Genomic DNA, 17792 nt, shown 5'->3' with positions numbered 1-17792 from the left:
TACCCATTGCTGCTTTTTCAAATTATTAAATAAATTTAAAAGCTAAAAATAGAGATTTATGGTTCCTCAATGAATAACATACCAGCCAATATCATTAAGATTACGCTGTATCTGGCTAGATTTAAGACTGAAATTCAATACACATATTTTCAGCTCTCAAATACTATGATTATCTGAGCATATATGAGAGAAGAATGTAAAACTCCTCTGAAGATAAATTTTAAGAAAACTACTCTAGAATATATGTGGGCACAATATTTAGGCCTCAGTGGAGCATTTTCATTTATCTGCTTTCTGATAAATCTATATTCTTTGTCTATGCTCATAAATAAAAGGCAGTTCTCATAAAGTGTGCTTGAGAAAGCAACAGGCTCTGTGCTCTCATATGTGTCATTACCTTGTACTTCTCACTCTTTAAAGGCCCAGTTTCAATATTTCTCCCTCATGAAAACTTTCTGTGTCTACTCCACCCCATGGAATAGTCCCCACCCTGAAAAAAGCTTGGGGTTCGTTTGGGGACACAAGACTGCCCTCCTTGCTGAGCACTGGGGTGGGCACGGCAGCGCCAGTCCTCACTTAGAGATGGGCTAAAGGTCTCTAAAGGGGGCTTCCCTGGTGGCGCAGTGGTTGAGAGTCTGCCTGCTAATGCAGGGGACACGGGTTCGAGCCCTGGTCTGGGAAGATCCCACATGCCGCGGAGCAACTAAGCCCGTGCGCCACAACTACTGAGCCTGCGCGTCTGGAGCCTGTACTCCACAACAAGAGAGGCCGCAATAGTGAGAGGCCCGCGCACCGCGATGAAAAGTGGCCCCCACTTGCCGCAACTAGAGAAAGCCCTCGCACAGAAACGAAGACCCAACATAGCAATCAATCAATCAATAAATAAATCTTAAAGTGTACAGTGGATTTAAAAAAAAAAAAAAAGGTCTCTAAAGGACTCACACACTTGCAGGCCTTACCTTTAAGAAAAAAAATAAAGCTTTTCCATCTTTTCCACCAACAGAATTTCCATGTTCACTGTTCATTTAGATTTTAGGTGAACGATGTGAAGATTGTGAGAACTCTATTTTCAACAACTGAAGTTCTGCCCACTGAAGGCCTATTCACATGTGGTTCAATACACACTAGGCTAGGCTTTAAATATCCTACGACCACACCATCTTCCCAAGCTATCCTAAAAGGGTGAAAGGAGGTGAAACCTGCTGGGCTTTCACCTCTTGCTCCTGTAGCCCCACCCTCCAACCTTGTCCACCCTGCTCTGTGCCCTGGGAAGCCAAGCTATGAAGACCAGGCACACAGCTCCCTTTTCCACTGGCTTTCAGCTTCGTTTGGCCAATGGCAGAAACTGGCAGATCAGAGGGTGGGCAGAGAGTGTGACTGGGGCATTTACTCCCCTGACTCACTCCCTGCCAGGCTGTCGTCATGTCCCTCAGCTCCCATCAGGTCCCTGACTCCACAGCTACCTTCTCCTGGGTCCTGGTAACCACTTATCCTTTAGGCCTATAGGATAGAAATGGCTTCTCTCTGTTGCCAGCTATGAAGACTAGGTTTAGGTGGATTTCCCTAAATGGAACCCACACCATTGTAAACAGCCCCTTATTCATTCTCTTAAATAACACCAGTCTGAATATGCTGTCTCATTCCTGCCAGGACCCTGACTAAGCCTTGAATCCAGTCTCAAAACACCAGGAAAAGAGCCACACTGAACCAAAGCATCAGGACTTGCTGTTACAGCAGGTATTATACAAACAGCTGCAGTGACTAAACAGTACATCTTTACTGGGAGAGTATAAGAACAGTTGTTACTCTTATGTCATAAAAAAAAACCAACAATTGGATTTATGCTACAAACCAATCAAGGTGAGACTGAAGGCTTTAAAAAGAAAATGAGAATATCAACAAGAAAAATCTAGCTGAAAAATATTCTATAATCCCATGCAAATATCACAAGCCCACCAAAATGCAGCTTTTTCTGCTGCTACCATCACTGAAGAACATCATTAAATAAGGAGAAGGGTGGGGGACAAGATTCCTGAACCTCAATAAAAGAGCTGAGAAAAATGAACACATGTTTTTATGAACATAGCACTGAAGCCCACGGAAGCTTTAGTGTATTCAAGGCTGCACTCTTGCTGCATCATAGAACCTAACACGTATCTACACAGAGATGTAAGTTTATTTAAATATAAAAAATTTGCAGAGGGGAGGGGCCAAGATAGATGGGGGAGTAGAAAGACCCTGAGCTCACCTCCTCTCATGAGCACACCAAAACAACATCTGCAGAACAACCATCCATAAAAAGACTAGAACCTACCAGAAAAGATCTTCTCCAACTAAAGACATAAAGAAGGAACCACAACAAGACAAGTAGGAAGGGCAGACTCAAGATACAATCAAATCCCATACCCCAGGGTGGGCGACCCACAAACTGGAGAATTATATTGCAGAGGTTCTTCCAAAGGCATGAGAGTTCTGGGCCCCCTGTCAGGCTCCCCAGCCTGTGGGGTCCTGCATCAGGAAGATGATACCCTAGAGCATTTGGCTTTGAAGGCCAAGGGGTTAATTTTGGGAGCCTCAAAGAACTCAGGGAAATAGAGATTTCATTCTTAAAGGGCCTACACAAAATCTCACACATACCAGAACCCAAGGCAAAAACAGTAATTTGATAGGACCCTGGGCCAGACCTACCTGCTTGTCTGGGAGAGTCTCCTGGAGAGGTGAGGGGTGGCTGCGGCTCACCCAGGGGACATAGACAATGGTGGCAGCCATACTGGGGAACATTCTACCCATGAACACTGCTGATGGCAGCTGCCATCTTGGCTCATTAGCACCAAGACCTGGCCCCACCCAACAGCCTTTAGGCACCAGTACTGGGATGCCTCAGGCCAAACAACTAACTGGACAGAGACACATCCCTATCCATCAACAGATGACAGGCTGCCTTAAGATTTCCTGAGCTCACAGCTGCCTCTAAAAACACCCTAGATACAGCCCTGCCCACCAAAGGGCCAAGACACAGCTCCACCCACCAGTGGGCAGGCGCTGGCCCTTCTCTCCAGAAAGCCTGCAAAAGCCTCTAGACCAGCCTCATCCACCAGGTGGCAGACACCAGAAGCAAGAAAACTACAATCCCACAGCCTGCAGCTCCTGCTCACAGCAGGCCAGATCTTAACCTGGGAACAGCTGGGCCTGGGCCCTGGCCCTGTCCACGAGCAGGCCGATGCAAACTTCGGGACACCACAGACCCCATACCCAACTGTGTCAGGAACACCACCACCCAAACAATCTGAAACGAGTTCTGAGATCCCTGGGCCCTGCAGCCAGACTACAGGAAACAGCTCTGTCTACCAGTGGTCCAGCACTAACTCCAGGACCTGGCTTCACCCACCAGTGGGTGGCCAACAGCCCCGGAGTCTTCAGGACCCTGACTCTGGCCATCAGTGAGCCAAAACTAGCCCTGGGACCCCTGAGGTTCTGCAGCCAGCCTCCTCGTGACCAGGCCCTGCTAACCAGCAGCCAATAATCATGAGGGCCTGCAGAGTACAAATGCAGAGTTTTAAAAAGGCATTTGAAATTAAGAGATTGGCAACGTAAAACAATATATATATACACTGCTATACAAAAACCTCATGATAACCACAAACCAAAAATCCATAATAGATATACATACAAGAAAGAAAAAGAAATCCAAACTTAACACTAAAGATAGTCATCAAATCACAGGAGAATAAAAGAAGAAGAAACGGGGGAAAAGACCTATAAAAACAAATACAAAACAATTAACAAAAGGGCAATAAGAACATACATATCAATAATTACCTTAAATGTAGTCAGATTAAATACTCCAACCAAAGGACATAGAGTGGCTGAATGGATACAAGAACAAGACTCATATATATGCTGCCTAGAGAGACTCACTTCAGATCTAGAGACACATATAGACGGAAAGTGAGGGGATGGAAAAAAGTATTCCATACAAATGGAAATCAAAGAAAGCCAGAGTAGCAATACATGTATCAGGCAAAATAGACTTTAAAATAAAGACTGTTACAAGAGACAAAGCAACACACTACGTAATGATCAAAGGATCAATCCCAGAAGATATAACAATTGTAAATATATATATGCACCCAACACAGAAGCACCTAAATACTTAAGGCAAATATTAACAGACATAAAAGGAGAAATCAACAATAATACAATACGGTAGGGGACTTTAACACCCTACTTACATCAATGGACAGATCACCGAGACAGAAAATCAGTAAGGAAACACAGGCCTTAAAAACCACATTAGACTAAATGGAATTACTTGATATATAGAGAACATTCCATCTGAAAGCAGCAGAATATACATTCTTTTAAGGAGCACATTGAACATTCTCCAGGATAGATCACATGCTAGGCCACAAAACAAGCATTGGTAGATTTAAGAAAACTGAAGTCAAATCATGCACCTTTTTGACCACAATGTTATGAGATTAGAAATCAACTACAAGAAAAAAACTGCAGAAAACACAAACACATGGAGGTTAAACAATATGCTACTAAACAACAGATGGATCATTGAAGAAATCAGAGGAAATCAAAAAATACCTAGAGACAAATGAAAATGAAAACACAACAATCAAATACCCATGGGACACAGCAAAAGGTTCTAAAAAGGAAGTTTATAACAATACAAGCATACCTCAGAGAACAAGAAAAATCTCATAAATACCCTAACCTTAACATCTAAAGGAACTAGAAAAAGAAGAATGAACAAAACCCAAAGTTATTAGAAGGAAAGAAATCATAAAGATCAGAGCAGAAGTCAATGAAATAGAGACCAAAAAAAAGAAAAGATCAATGAAACTAAGAGCTGGTTCTTTGAAAAGATAAACAAAATTGATAAACCTTTAGCCAGACTCATCAAGAAAAAATGAAGAGGGCCCAAATCAATAAAATCAGAAATGAAAAAGGAGAAGTTACAACTGACACCACAGAAACACAAAAGATCATAAGAGACTACTACAGGCTACTATATGCCAATAAAATGGACAACCTAGAAGAAATGGACAAATTCTTAGAAAGGTACAATCTCCCAAAACTGAACCAGGAATAGAAAATATGAAAAGACCAATTACCAGTAATGAAATTGAATCAGTAATTTAAAAACCACAACAAACAAAAGTCCAGGTCCAGATGACTTCACAGGTGAATTTCACCAAACATTTAGAGAAGAATTAATGCTTACCCTTCTGAAACTATTCCAAAAAACTGCAGAGGAACACTTCTGAACTCATTCTATGAGGCCACCATCACCAAAACCAAAAAGAGATAACCACCCCCCCCCAAAAAAAATTACAGGCCAGTATCACTGATGAACATAGACACAAAAATCCTCAACAAAATACTAGCAAACCAAATCCAACTATGCATTAAAAGGATCATACACCATGATCAAGTGGGATTTATCCCAGGGATGCAAGGAATTTTCAATAACCGCAAATCAATTAGTGTGATACACCACATTAACAAATTGAAGAATTTGTTCTTCAAAAGCCATACGATCATCTCAAAAGATGTAGAAAAAGCTATAAAATTCAACATCCATTTATGATAAAAACTTCAGAAAGTGGGCATAGAGCGAACCTACCTCAACATAATAAAGGCAAACCCACAGCTAAAATCATACTCAACAGTGAAAAGCTGAAAGCATTTCCTCTAAGATCAGGAACAAGACGAGGATGCCCACTCTCACCACTTTTATTCAACATAGTTTTATAAGTCCTAGCCACAGGAATCAGTGAAGAAAAACAAAGTAACCAAATTAGAAAGGAAGACTTAAAACTGTTACTGTTTGCAGATGACATGACACTATACATAGAAAATCCTGAAGACACTACCAGAAAACTACTAGAGCTCATTAATGAATTCAATAATGTTGCAGGATACAAAATTAATATACAGAAATCTGCTGCATTTCTCTACATTAATATTGAAGTATCAATATCGAAAGGGAAATTAAGGAAACAATCCCATTTACCATAGCATCAGAAAGAATAAAATACCTGGGAATAAATATACCTAAGGAGGCAAAAAGACCTGTACTCTGAGAACTGTTAGGCACTGATGAAATAAATTGAAGACTACACAAACAGGTAGAAAGATATATACCATGTTCTTGTATTGAAAGAATAAATATTGTTTATATGACTATACTGCCCAAGGCACTCTACAGACTCAATGCAGTCCTTATCAAATTATCAAATTAGCAGAGGGAGGAACACTCCCAAACTCATTCTACGAGGCCACCATCACCCTGATACCAAAACCAGACAAAGATGTCACAAAAAAAAACTACAGGCCAATATCCCTGATGAACATAGATGCAAAAATCCTCAACAAAATACTAGCAAACAGAATCCAACAGCACATTAAAAGGATCATACACCATGATCAAGTGGGGTTTATCCCAGGGATGCAAGGATTCTTCAATATACACAAATCAATCAATGTGATACACCATATTAACAAATTGAAGAATAAAAACCATATGATCATCTCAATAGATGCAGAAAAAGCTTTTGACAAAATTCAACACCCATTTATGATAAAAACCCTCCAGAAAGCAGGCATAGAGGGAACTTACCTCAACATAATAAAGGCCATGGGGCTTCCCTGGTGGCGCAGTGGTTGAGAATCCGCCTGCCAATGCAGGGGACACGGGTTCGAGCCCTGGTCTGGGAGGATCCCACATGCCGCGGAGCAACTAGGCCCGTGAGCCACAATTACTGAGCCTGCGCATCTGGAGCCTGTGCTCCGCAACGAGAGAGCCCGCGATAGTGAGAGGCCCGCGCACCGCGATGAAGAGTGGCCCCCGCTTGCCACAACTAGAGAAAGCCCTCGCACAGAAACGAAGACCCAACACAGCCATAAATAAATAAATAAATAAATATTTAAAAAAAAAAAAAAAAAAAAAAAAAACATAATAAAGGCCATATATGACAAACCCACAGCCAACATTGTTCTCAATAGTGTAAAACTGAAACCATTTCCTCTAAGATCAGGAACAAGAAAAGGTTGTCCAATCTCACCACTATTATTCAACATAGTTTTGGAAGTTTTAGCCACAGCAATCAGAGAAGAAAAAGAAATAAAAGGAATCTAAATTGGAAAAGAAGAAGTAAAGCTGTTACTGTTTGCAGATAACATGATACTATACATAGAGAATCCTAAAGATGCTACCAGAAAACTACTAGAGCTAAACAATGAATATGTTAAAGTAGCAGGATACAAAATTAATGCACAGAAATCCCTTGCATTCCTATACACTAATGATGAAAAATCTGAAAGAGTAATTAAGAAAACATGCCCATTTACCATTACAACAAAAAGAACAAAATACCTAGGAATAAACCTACCTAAGGAGACAAAAGAGCTGTATGCAGAAAACTATAAGACACTGATGAAAGAAATTAAAGATGATACAAACAGGTGGAGAGATATACCATATTCTTGGATTGGAAGAATCAACACTGTTAAAATGATCATACTACCCAAGGCAATCTACAGATTCAATGCAATCCCTATCAAACTACCAATGGCATTTTTCACAGAACTAGAACAAAAAAATTTACAATTTGTATGGAAACACAAAAGACCCTGAATAGCAAAAACAATCTTGAGAAAGAAGAACAGAGCTAGAGGAATCACACTCCCTGACTTCAGGCTATACTACAAAGCTACAGTAATCAAAATAGTGTGGTACTAGCACAAAAACAGACACATAGATCAGAACAGGATAGAAAACCCAGAAATAAACCCACACACTTATAGTCAAACTATGATAAAGGTGGCAAAAATATACAATGGAGAAAAGACAGTTTCTTCAGTAAGTGGTGCTGGGAAAACTGGACAGCTACATGTAAAACAATGAAATTAGAACAGTCCCTCATACCATATACAAAAATAAACTCAAACTGGATTAAAGACCTAAAAGTAAGACCAAAACCATAAAACCCTTAGAGGAAAACATAGAACACTCTTTGATATAAATCGCAGCGATATTTGTTTGGATCTGTCTCCTAAATTAAAGGAGATAAAAGCAAAAATAAGCAAATGGAACCTAATTAAACTTAAAAGATTTTGCACAGCAAAGGAACAACTGACAAAATGAAAAGACAACCTATTGAATGGGAGAAAATATTTGCAAATGATATGACTGATAAGCGATTAATATCCAACATATATAAATAGCTTATAGAACTCAACATCAAAAAATAAACAACCCAATTAAAAAATGAGAAGAACTCAACAGACATTTTTCCAAAGAGGACATGCAGATGGCCAATAGGCACATGAAAAGAAGCTCCACATTGCTAATTATTAGAGAAATGCATATAAAAACCACAATGAGATGTCATCTCACACCTGTCAAAATGACTATCATCAATAAGAACACAAATAAGAAATGTTGGCAAGGATGTGGAGAAAAAGGAACCCTTGTACACTGCTGGTGGGAATGTAAATTGGTGCAGCCACTGTGGAAAAGAGTATGAAGGTTCCTCAAAAGCTAAAAATAGAGCTACCATATGACCCACAATTCCACTCCTGGGTATATATCAGAAAAAACCAAAAACACTAATTCAATAAGATGCACGCACCCCAATGTTCACATCAGCATTATTTACAATTGCCAAGATATGGAAGCAATCTAAGTGTCCACCAGCAGATGAACAGATAAAGAAAAAGTGGTACAGATATACAATGGAATACTACTCAGCCATAAAAAAGAATGAAATTTTGCCATTTTTAGCAACATAGATGGATTTGGAGGGCATCATGCTAAGTGAAATATGTCAGAAAAAGAAAGAAATACTGCATGATATCACTTATATGTGAAGTCTAAAAAATAAACTAGTGAATGTAACAAAAAAGAAGCAGACTCACAGATGTAGAGAACAAACTAGTGGTTACCAGTGGGGGTTGGATGGGAGGGGCAATATAGGGGTGCAGGAGTGGGAGGTACAAACTATTGTGTTTAAAATAGGCTCAAGAGACTTCCCTGGTGGTGCAGTGGTTAAGAATCTGCCTGCCAATGCAGGGGACATGGGTTTGAGCCCTGGTCTGGGAAGATCCCACATGCCGCAGAGCAACTAAGCCCATGTGCCACAACTACTGAGCCTGTGCTCTAGAGCCCGTGAGCCACAACTACTGAGCCCATGTGCCACAACTACTAAAGCTCGTGTGCCTAGAGCCCATGCTCCGCAACAGAGAAGCCACCACCGTGAGAAGCCTGTGCATTGCAACAAAGAGTAGCCCCCACTCACTACAACTAGAGAAAGCCCACACGCAGCAACGAAGACCCCACGCAGCCAAAAAATAAATTAATTTTAAAAAATAATAAAATGGTAAATTTTTAATAAATAAATAAAATAGGCTCAAGGATGTATTGTACAACACAGGAAATATAGCCAATATTTTGTAATAACTATAAATGCAAAGTAACCTTTAAAAATTGTATAAATTTTTTAATAAAATAAAAATAAATTCACTGAAAACCAGAATTTCATATTAACACAATGGTGCTTTGCCCTATTCTCCTTTCTTAAAATCTTGTATTTCAAGAAACAACACTATCTTTACATGACAATGGGCTTGTCACTTAAATTAAGGACCTTTTCCTGAACTGCCTCTGATTATTCTCTGGTTACCTCTCACCTTCCACAGTCCCAAACCTTCCTATTGGGATAATGGTCTTAGCAGCCTCATTTGCCCAGAGAAGCCCTTTACTTCACCTTCCAAATTTACTCATACTCACCTTTCTTAATTTTCTTTTCTCCTCCTCTTTCACTCCCTGCTACCTTCACTCAAGGACACCTGAAAGAAAAAAAAAAAGAAAGAGTTCAGCTTAAAATGTACATTGAGATCTCATCCATATTCTGTACCAATTTCCAGACCATAAAACTCCTTATTGGCAGAGAAAGTGTTCTGTGATAATACCTAAAATAGTCCCTTTTACCTTGTGCTTAAAATAAAACACACCTTGGACGTACTCTGTAAAGCAGCAGCATGCAACAACAGAAGACAAAGAGGCCAAAAGAGGGGTCTCTTTTCTCTTCCCCTTTTGTTAATGAACACAAAGATTCTTTTCACTGCAAACACCTAAGAGAGAAGACTAGCTTAGGGGTTTGGTAAGGTTGGCATCTGGAAAGTGAGGGGACTGAGGGAGCGCTGATCACCCTTCTTATTATTCAGAGTATGCCGGAATGTGGAGCCGACTACAACTGACGCCCAGCTCACGTCGTTGATGGCAAAGATGACTTCTCGTCCACAGAGTCACAATTCCAGGCCATGGTCTTCCAGTGTGGCTAACAGACACCCCAGCAATGCCTGCACCTCAGGGCCATCACTCCTCACTAACCTCCTCCTGCCCCCACTGTGTTGCCCGTTACCACTTGCACAGGGTAGACACTGAGTAAGGAATCGTTGAATATGCCCGAACAAGGCTGACTTCACCCATTCACTCAGTTTGCAAAGTCCACTCCCCTGACTCTGATGATGACCAATTTCCATTTACCCTCTGGTGTCTGCGTTTGGGCAGCAGGCAACTCCTGGCTGTGCAGCCTCAAATTAGCACTCTCACTACACCACATGACTCAGCAGCAAAGAACTTGCCCATCTGAAACTAATTAATCTTCCCCACATCCCTGTGAGGTAAGCAGGTGTGCTCACCTGCAGGTTATAAGGAGGAAATTGGGGATGAGGAGGTTAGGAGCTATGCCACGGGTTATTAAGGGTGTCTGCCGGGGATGAAGTCATTCTGTAGTCATCCCCGTTCAGTCTCCACCCGCTCCGGATCCAGGCCTTTTCCCCCGTGCTTTGACCACCTTATCATTCTCTGGGCTTTTGTGAAGGCGCAGAGTCCAGCAGATACATGCATTTCAAAAGGATAAAAGGTATTATGATTTGCCCCTGCTAAATACTTTAGATGTCTCTCCCACGATAACTAGTACCAGAAGTCCTCTCTCTCAGACCTTTTCCAGTAAAGGTATCTTGTTAGGTAGAACTGATACTGTCTCCTGGAAAGAGGGCTCAGAGTAATACAGCTTCATCCTTTGCCTGGGAAAGGCCTGGTGAGGTTCACTCTCGCACCTTCAGAGGCGCAAGCCAGCACCCAGGCAGCCCTGGAGTTCAGGGTTATCGGCTGCCCAGGCCTGTGAACTGCCCAGAGCACAGTGATGGCGCAGCCGCCTCCACACACTTCATCCGGGCCCTCTCGGCTCTGCAGCGTGCTTTGCGTCTCTGATTGGTTCCCCAGGGCAGGTACACAGCCAACACTGCAACTTTCTCTACCGTAGGCCTTGCTGACTTTGCCAAAGAGAACCAGGATTGGCTACTTCCAAGGGAGAAGCGTGCTTCAACCACCAAAACTACGTCCTCTTTCCTTTGCTGGTTCTGCTTTCTCCTCCCACCTCCAGATAAGGACCTGCCCCAGGTTTCAAGCTTTATGTTATTACTATTTACTTTCCTATAGTGTTATTACTCTTACTTTCCTTAGGGACCACATTTACATTCACACATTCCACTCCCACTCCTTGTTGATTTCTAAATCACCAGACCAGATCTGATGAGGCTGGACTGTAAACTATAATTTTCTGCCATTTTTAAATAGCATAAATTGGAGTAGATGACTTACTATTTCATTTAGGGAATGACTAGTCCTGAAAGACATTAAAGCATTCTCTAATGCCACAGTAATTAAAACAGTATAGTAGTAACATTTGAGTAGACAGACAAATGGAACAGTAGAAAGTCTGGAATAGACTCAAATACGCATGGGAATTTGTTATATGGTAAAGGTGGCATCTCAAACCAGTAAGGTTAGAATACACTTTAAGAAGCTGAGTTGGGACAACTGGGTAGCCAGGAAAAAAATAAGGTTGGTACACACCTCATACGGTACACATAGAAAACAAAGCCATAAAAGTTCCAGAAAAGAAAATGTGAACACAGAATAGTATTGGATAATCTTAAGGAATTATTGGTATAATAATGTTATAGAAGTTATGTTCTAAAAAGTTCTTACATGTTATTGATATATATTGATATACTTATAAAGAAAATATAATGTCTGGGGTTTGCTTTAAATATTCTCAAAATGGATGGGAGGATAAGATAAAACAAGATTGGCAAAATACCCCTAATTGTTGAAGCTGGATGACGTGTAGTTGGGGTTTATTATACTATTTTCTCTAATTTGTGTACGCTTAAAATTTTCTGTAATAAAATGGGTTCTTAAAAATACAAGAAAATTCCCCTGTGCCACAACTACTGAGCCTGTGCTCTAGTGCCCGTAAGCCACAGCTACTGAAGCCCGCACGCCTAGAGCCCGTGCTCCGCAACTAGAGAAGCCACTGCAATGAGAAGCCCGTGCACCGCAACGAAGAGTAGCCCCCGCTCGCCACAACTAGAGAAAGCTCACGTGCAGCAACAAAGACCCAACGCAGCCAAAAATGAAATTAAGTAATTAAAAAAAAAAAACCAAGGTCCTACTGTATAGCACAGGGAACTATATTCAATATCTTATGATAAACCCATAATGGAAAAGAATATGAAAAAGAATGTATAGATATGTATAATTGAATCACTTTGCTGTACAGCAGAAATTAACACAACATTGTAAATCAACTATACTTTAACAAAATAAATTTTTTAAAAAAAGAAAAAAAAATACAAGAAAATATGAGTGACTTCCTGGGAGTGGGGAAAGGCCATTCTGACTATGATTAAAAACCCAGAAAGTATAAAATTAAAGTTTGATTAATTCAATTACATCAAACAATAATAACTTCTGTATGCCAAAAAAAAAAAAATTATAAGCAGAGTAAAAAAAACCAAATAACCTGGGGGAAATATTTTCAACTCATGTCACAGACAAAACAATGGATAATCTCGCTAATATGGAAAGAGCTACTAAAAATCGGTAAGAAAATTATCAGTAACCCAACAGAAAAAGTAGCAAAGAACATTAATAGACATTTCATAGAAAAATGAACAAAATGGCCTTTAAACAACATGAGAAAAGTTGAGCATCTTTTCAAATAGGAGAAATGTAAATTAAAAGTACACTTCATAAATTCCAGATTTTGACTAGTCTGATAGATAAAAATGTTTTCTAATATTCTTTTGAGGAGGTCATGGGAAATCAGTCATTTTCATATATTGCTGGTGGGAATGTGACTCCAAAGGGCAATTTGGTAACATTATTAAAATTTCAAATGTATTTACCCTTGACCCAAAATCTCACTTCTCGGAAGTTTTTCTACAGATGGTCTGCTTTCATGCAAAATAATATATTGCCATGACAGTCACTGCAGCACTGTTTACAATAGCAAATGATTGGAAAAAACCCAAGTGTCCATCAAAAGACTATGTGTGTGGGGGTGTGTGTGTGTGTACACATATATATATATATACACACCTACGTATACACAACGGAATCTGATGCAGCCATTAAAAAAAACGGAATTTCCCTGGCGGTCCAGTTGGTAAGACCCCACATGTCCACTGCAGGGGGCATGGGTTCGATCCCTGGTCGGGGAACTAAGATCCCGCCTGCTGTGTGGCAAGGCCAAAAAAAAAAAAATGAGGATGCTTCCTATATTCTGCTGTGAAAAAAGTCCTAGGAGATATATATATATATATATATAGATAGATAGATAGATAGATAGAGATAGATATAGATAGATATATATAAATATATAAAATATACATATTTATATTATATATAATATAAATGGAGATAGCTATAAATATATGACTATCATGTCTTTTTTTGTGTTAAGGAAGGAAAAAATACTATATGTATTTACTTATATGCATAAATACACTCAGGAACAGTGTACAGGAAACTAATAAAAGTGATGACCTGTAGGTGGAGGGACAGGGGTAAATAATACACTATAAGGGGACAGAAGTGGGAAGGAGACTTCTCAGAATATACCTCATGTCATTGTTTTGATTTTTGATCCGTATGAATGCATAACTTATTCAAAAGTTAAAAGAGCTCGATTGGCTCTATAGTTTATGGTTAAGCACCTACTATATAGCTAAAGCTCAACAGTTCTCTCTAAATGGACCAGGGGCTTGGAAAATCCAAAGAGTAGATGATATAAAATAGCATTTTTATTTGGCTTTGAAATGTGTCATTTGGTGGTAGGGGTGGGAGTCCCAGACAATTCACCATCCTAATTACATTTTGCAAATTCCATTGGTAGAGCCCCCGAGAGCTTAGTAAGAACATAGTCACAGCTGTCTGCAACACAACAGTGGATTAAGAATGCAGGTAAGGAAGATAACCTGTAGGATAGGGGTATTCCATCCATCTGAGTATACTGTGATTGTTGACTATTAGTAACACATCCCTCATGGCAGGCCAATAGGTGCTAATTTTTTCATCCCTAAGGTCCAGACCCCAGATTCCACATTTAGAAGGATTTCTCTAAACTGTATGTAGAAGATAATTCGTTACCCATTTTTAAGATGAAAAGCAAAAGGCACAAGTGCCATGAAAAGTGTCTGACCCACACAAAATAAACTTACATTAACGTGATATATATAATTTGACACACACACGCAAAAAAGCTTTTATACACTCATTAGCCCACATTGTTTTACTGCCCCTAAATGAGCAATTTCCTGTAGACTCTTTGAAATATGACAAGCAGCTCATGTCCCAGGACTCCATTTGAGGTTCTGAAATGCCGATTTCAAGCTTTTGAGTAGACAAGAGGAAGTGGCCTGGGAAGCCTTTCTTTTTGCCCCTAGCATGCAGGCTTCATAGGTAAGAGCTATAACCCACTCCCACAGGAAAGGATGCAATGGTTCCTTGTGCACATAGAGTAAGGGGGGAAATTGCTATTTAGCTGAGTGACGAGCTGAATATTTTGCCACACGTGGGCTATTTCTCAGCACTTCAGTTTCCTTACATGTTGAATCAAGTGCTAAGAGTTAGTGCTAACATTGGGCAAGTCATTTAACCTCCCTGTGCCTCAGTTTCCTCATTGTAAAAGGAGAGAATAAACAATAACGACCTCAAGGGAGTGAGTTAATATGTCACAATCACTTAGAATAAAGTCTGAAGACAGCACAAACTCAATCAGTATTAGCTACCCACATGTAACATCTTAGAGTTGAGTATGTTGAAAACTCTGTCTTTGGAGTCAGACTTCCAGGGCTGCCTGAGAAGTTACAGAATACATCTGTCACCATTTTCCTCAGAGGAATTAGCCCTGGTACAAATGGAAATTATTTACTTTCATAACTTCAACTTTACTAGTGTTGAGTGATTTACACAATCCTGTAGCTATGAGGTCCCAGAACTGCATTCCCTTCTTTGGCAAATGTGTACGTCTTCCTTCAAAGGCAGTATTCGTTCATCACGTCCGAGAAATGACTGCAGGCGAGGGTTAGGCAGAGAATGTCAATCCCTTTCCCCACCCTCTGTCTGTTCCAGGCCTGAAACACAGGGAGCAGACGAAGGCGCTGCACACAGACAGGGGCAGAACCCACCAGCCCACGGCTTCCCCGGGGAGTTTAGAAGAGACCCCAGGTGGGGCCGGTTTACAAATGGGAGAACAGAGATGCAGTTGGACTCCGGCATCTGGCACCTCCAAGCTTCTCTTTTCCATCACAAGGGGAAGTTAAATTGTCATGATTTGGAAGCAAATAGGAGAAAAGAATGTTTTTAACCAGTCGTTTAAACGTGTGCTTGTCTCTCCCCTACAGTGTCTCTTCTTAACATCACGCAAGCAGGACAGGACAGGAGCTGGGAATGCTGCAGCCAGGAGGACCCCATCCAGATCGTTACAAACAGCTCCCCCAGATCACTTGATCTTAGGGAAGAAAAGGGAATCAAACCCTGTGCCCCTGACAGGAAATGACAGGATGAACATTTTCCTGGCTAAAAGTTTGAAATATACACCTTTGCCACACACAAAATTTTCACCCATTATTTCTTTCCTTATACTTTCCTCATTTAAAATGTACAATTTCATAGAATAATCCAATTTATACACCCTAAATGCATGAAACCCATTTTTTCAGTTATTCAGTCAGTATTTACGGAGCACCTAACACGTGCCAGGCATCGTTTCGTTCACTGCCAAGGCTTCAGTCCCTAAAACAAAGTTGCTGCTCTCAGAGTTCTGACTTCCCAATGCTTTGCTAATGGTTTCCTGCATGAGCCCTCACAAAGAACACCTTCCTTTTTTAAGATAACATTTTTTGAGGGTTTATGCGTGTCAGGCACTGAACACCATTAATTCATTTAATTCTCACAGCACCCCTGTGAGGTGGTACGATTTCTATCCCCTCTTTACAGATGAAGAATTTGAAATTTAAAGACAGGATAAGTAACTTACCCAAGGCTACAAAGCTAGTAAATCACAGATAGGATTAAAATGTAGGTCCAGTTCCAAACTCCTCCATCTTAATCCCTACACTAAACTGCCTTCAGAACTTCTTAAATATAGTTGGCTATGATGGACATATTTGGTTTAGAGTGGTCTCTTCTGCGTTTTCTTTGTTTGGTTTGCTGTGATTCTCGTCTTCTGTACAATGCCTTTCTAGCATCTACAAAATGATCATTTAAAAGCAATTGTATCAAGTCATGGGACCATGGCAGAGCAGGCTAAAAAATGACAGCCATTTGTACATAAATATTTAAATAGGGGCTTCCCTGGTGGCGCAGTGGTTGGGAGTCTGCCTGCCAGTGCAGAGGACACGGGTTCGAGCCCTGGTCTGGGAGGATCCCACATGCCACGGAGCAGCTGGGCCCGTGAGCCACAGCTGCTGAGCCTGCGCGTCTGGAGCCTGTGCTCCGCAACAAGAGAGGCCGCGATAGTGAGAGGCCCGCGCACCGCGATGAGGAGTGGCCCCCGCTCGCCACAACTAGAGAAAGCCCTCGCACAGAAACGAAGACCCAACACAGCCAAGGATAAAAATATAAATTAATTAATTAATTTAAAAAAATTTAAATATATGCACTACACTCCATTTAGTGCATTATTCAAATTGTGGGCTTACATTAAAAAGGTTTCCAGAACTTACCAGCTGCTTCCTTTTGTGATCTCAATAATTCTCACCCAAACAGGACTCAAAGGACCCATTGTCCAAATCGGCTTCCTTATATTTACACCTGTCACTGATGTCATTTGCTTTCTTTTCTGCCAACCCCAAACTGACTAGGGAGGAGGATCAATTTGAATTCTTTCTAACTGCTTCCTTTCCCTTTCCCCAAACCTTGCATTTTTTCCCTAAAACCCCCTAAAGCCAAAACCATAGTTCAGTGAAGTGAGTGTGATTAAGCAAATTATGAACCAGCTCAGGGAGTTGCTCTAATTGCTCTAATCAGGGATACTTTCCTGGCTCTGCTGGCAGGAGGCCTGGCCAGCCTAGAACACCCCCTCCCTGTCGGTGGGCAGTGTGTCAGCAGATGGCAATCACTGCTGCTATTTTTTCAGGTAATGTGAGATTAGAGTCTGAAGCCCCAATCTTGAACAATTATTCTCCTCAATGATTTCTTTATTCGTTCCACTGATAAACCGTGCCTTTAATCCCTGAATGCCCCAGCAGCAACCATTCATCAGATGTTAGATTCTTCAATGGGAAGAAGAAGGTGTGCACACAGGCAGGGGTCTGTTTCCCTCTCTCATCATATTTAAGCCCCCTGAAGGCAGAGTAGTCTTTCGTCTCCAGCAATGCGACTGGTACAGAGCAGGGGCCCAAATGTTTGCTGAGTATTG

At 40.8% G+C, this 17792-nt stretch overlaps 1 protein-coding gene and 1 long non-coding RNA gene across 6 annotated transcripts in view; one reads left to right on the top strand and one right to left on the bottom strand.

Moving 5' to 3' along the window:
* LOC103005097 (uncharacterized) overlaps window positions 1-16536 on the top strand; it is a 228767-nt gene extending 212231 nt beyond the window's left edge. For 2 of the 4 annotated variants that reach the window (XR_451074.2, XR_009009112.1), the window contains one exon: window positions 15775-16536. This is a non-coding gene — a long non-coding RNA (uncharacterized LOC103005097). Of the gene's footprint in view, window positions 1-10242; window positions 10762-15502; window positions 15599-15774 lie in introns of those variants that run through there. The other 2 variants (XR_009009113.1, XR_003623478.2) reach the window with 2 other exon arrangements.
* The window catches only part of LYPD6B (LY6/PLAUR domain containing 6B), a 252894-nt gene that overhangs the window by 23808 nt on the left and 211294 nt on the right, over window positions 1-17792 (bottom strand). For both annotated transcript variants that reach the window (XM_057551819.1, XM_057551820.1), the window contains one exon: window positions 9806-9864. The gene's annotated coding sequence lies outside the window, so the exon portion shown is untranslated. The remainder of the gene's footprint in view (window positions 1-9805; window positions 9865-17792) is intronic.

This window comes from Balaenoptera acutorostrata, chromosome 8 (assembly GCF_949987535.1).
Source record: "Balaenoptera acutorostrata chromosome 8, mBalAcu1.1, whole genome shotgun sequence".
NCBI classification, from domain to species: domain Eukaryota; kingdom Metazoa; phylum Chordata; class Mammalia; order Artiodactyla; family Balaenopteridae; genus Balaenoptera; species Balaenoptera acutorostrata.
Note: the sequence above shows the minus strand (reverse complement) of the source record. Positions and strands in the feature narration are given on the sequence as shown.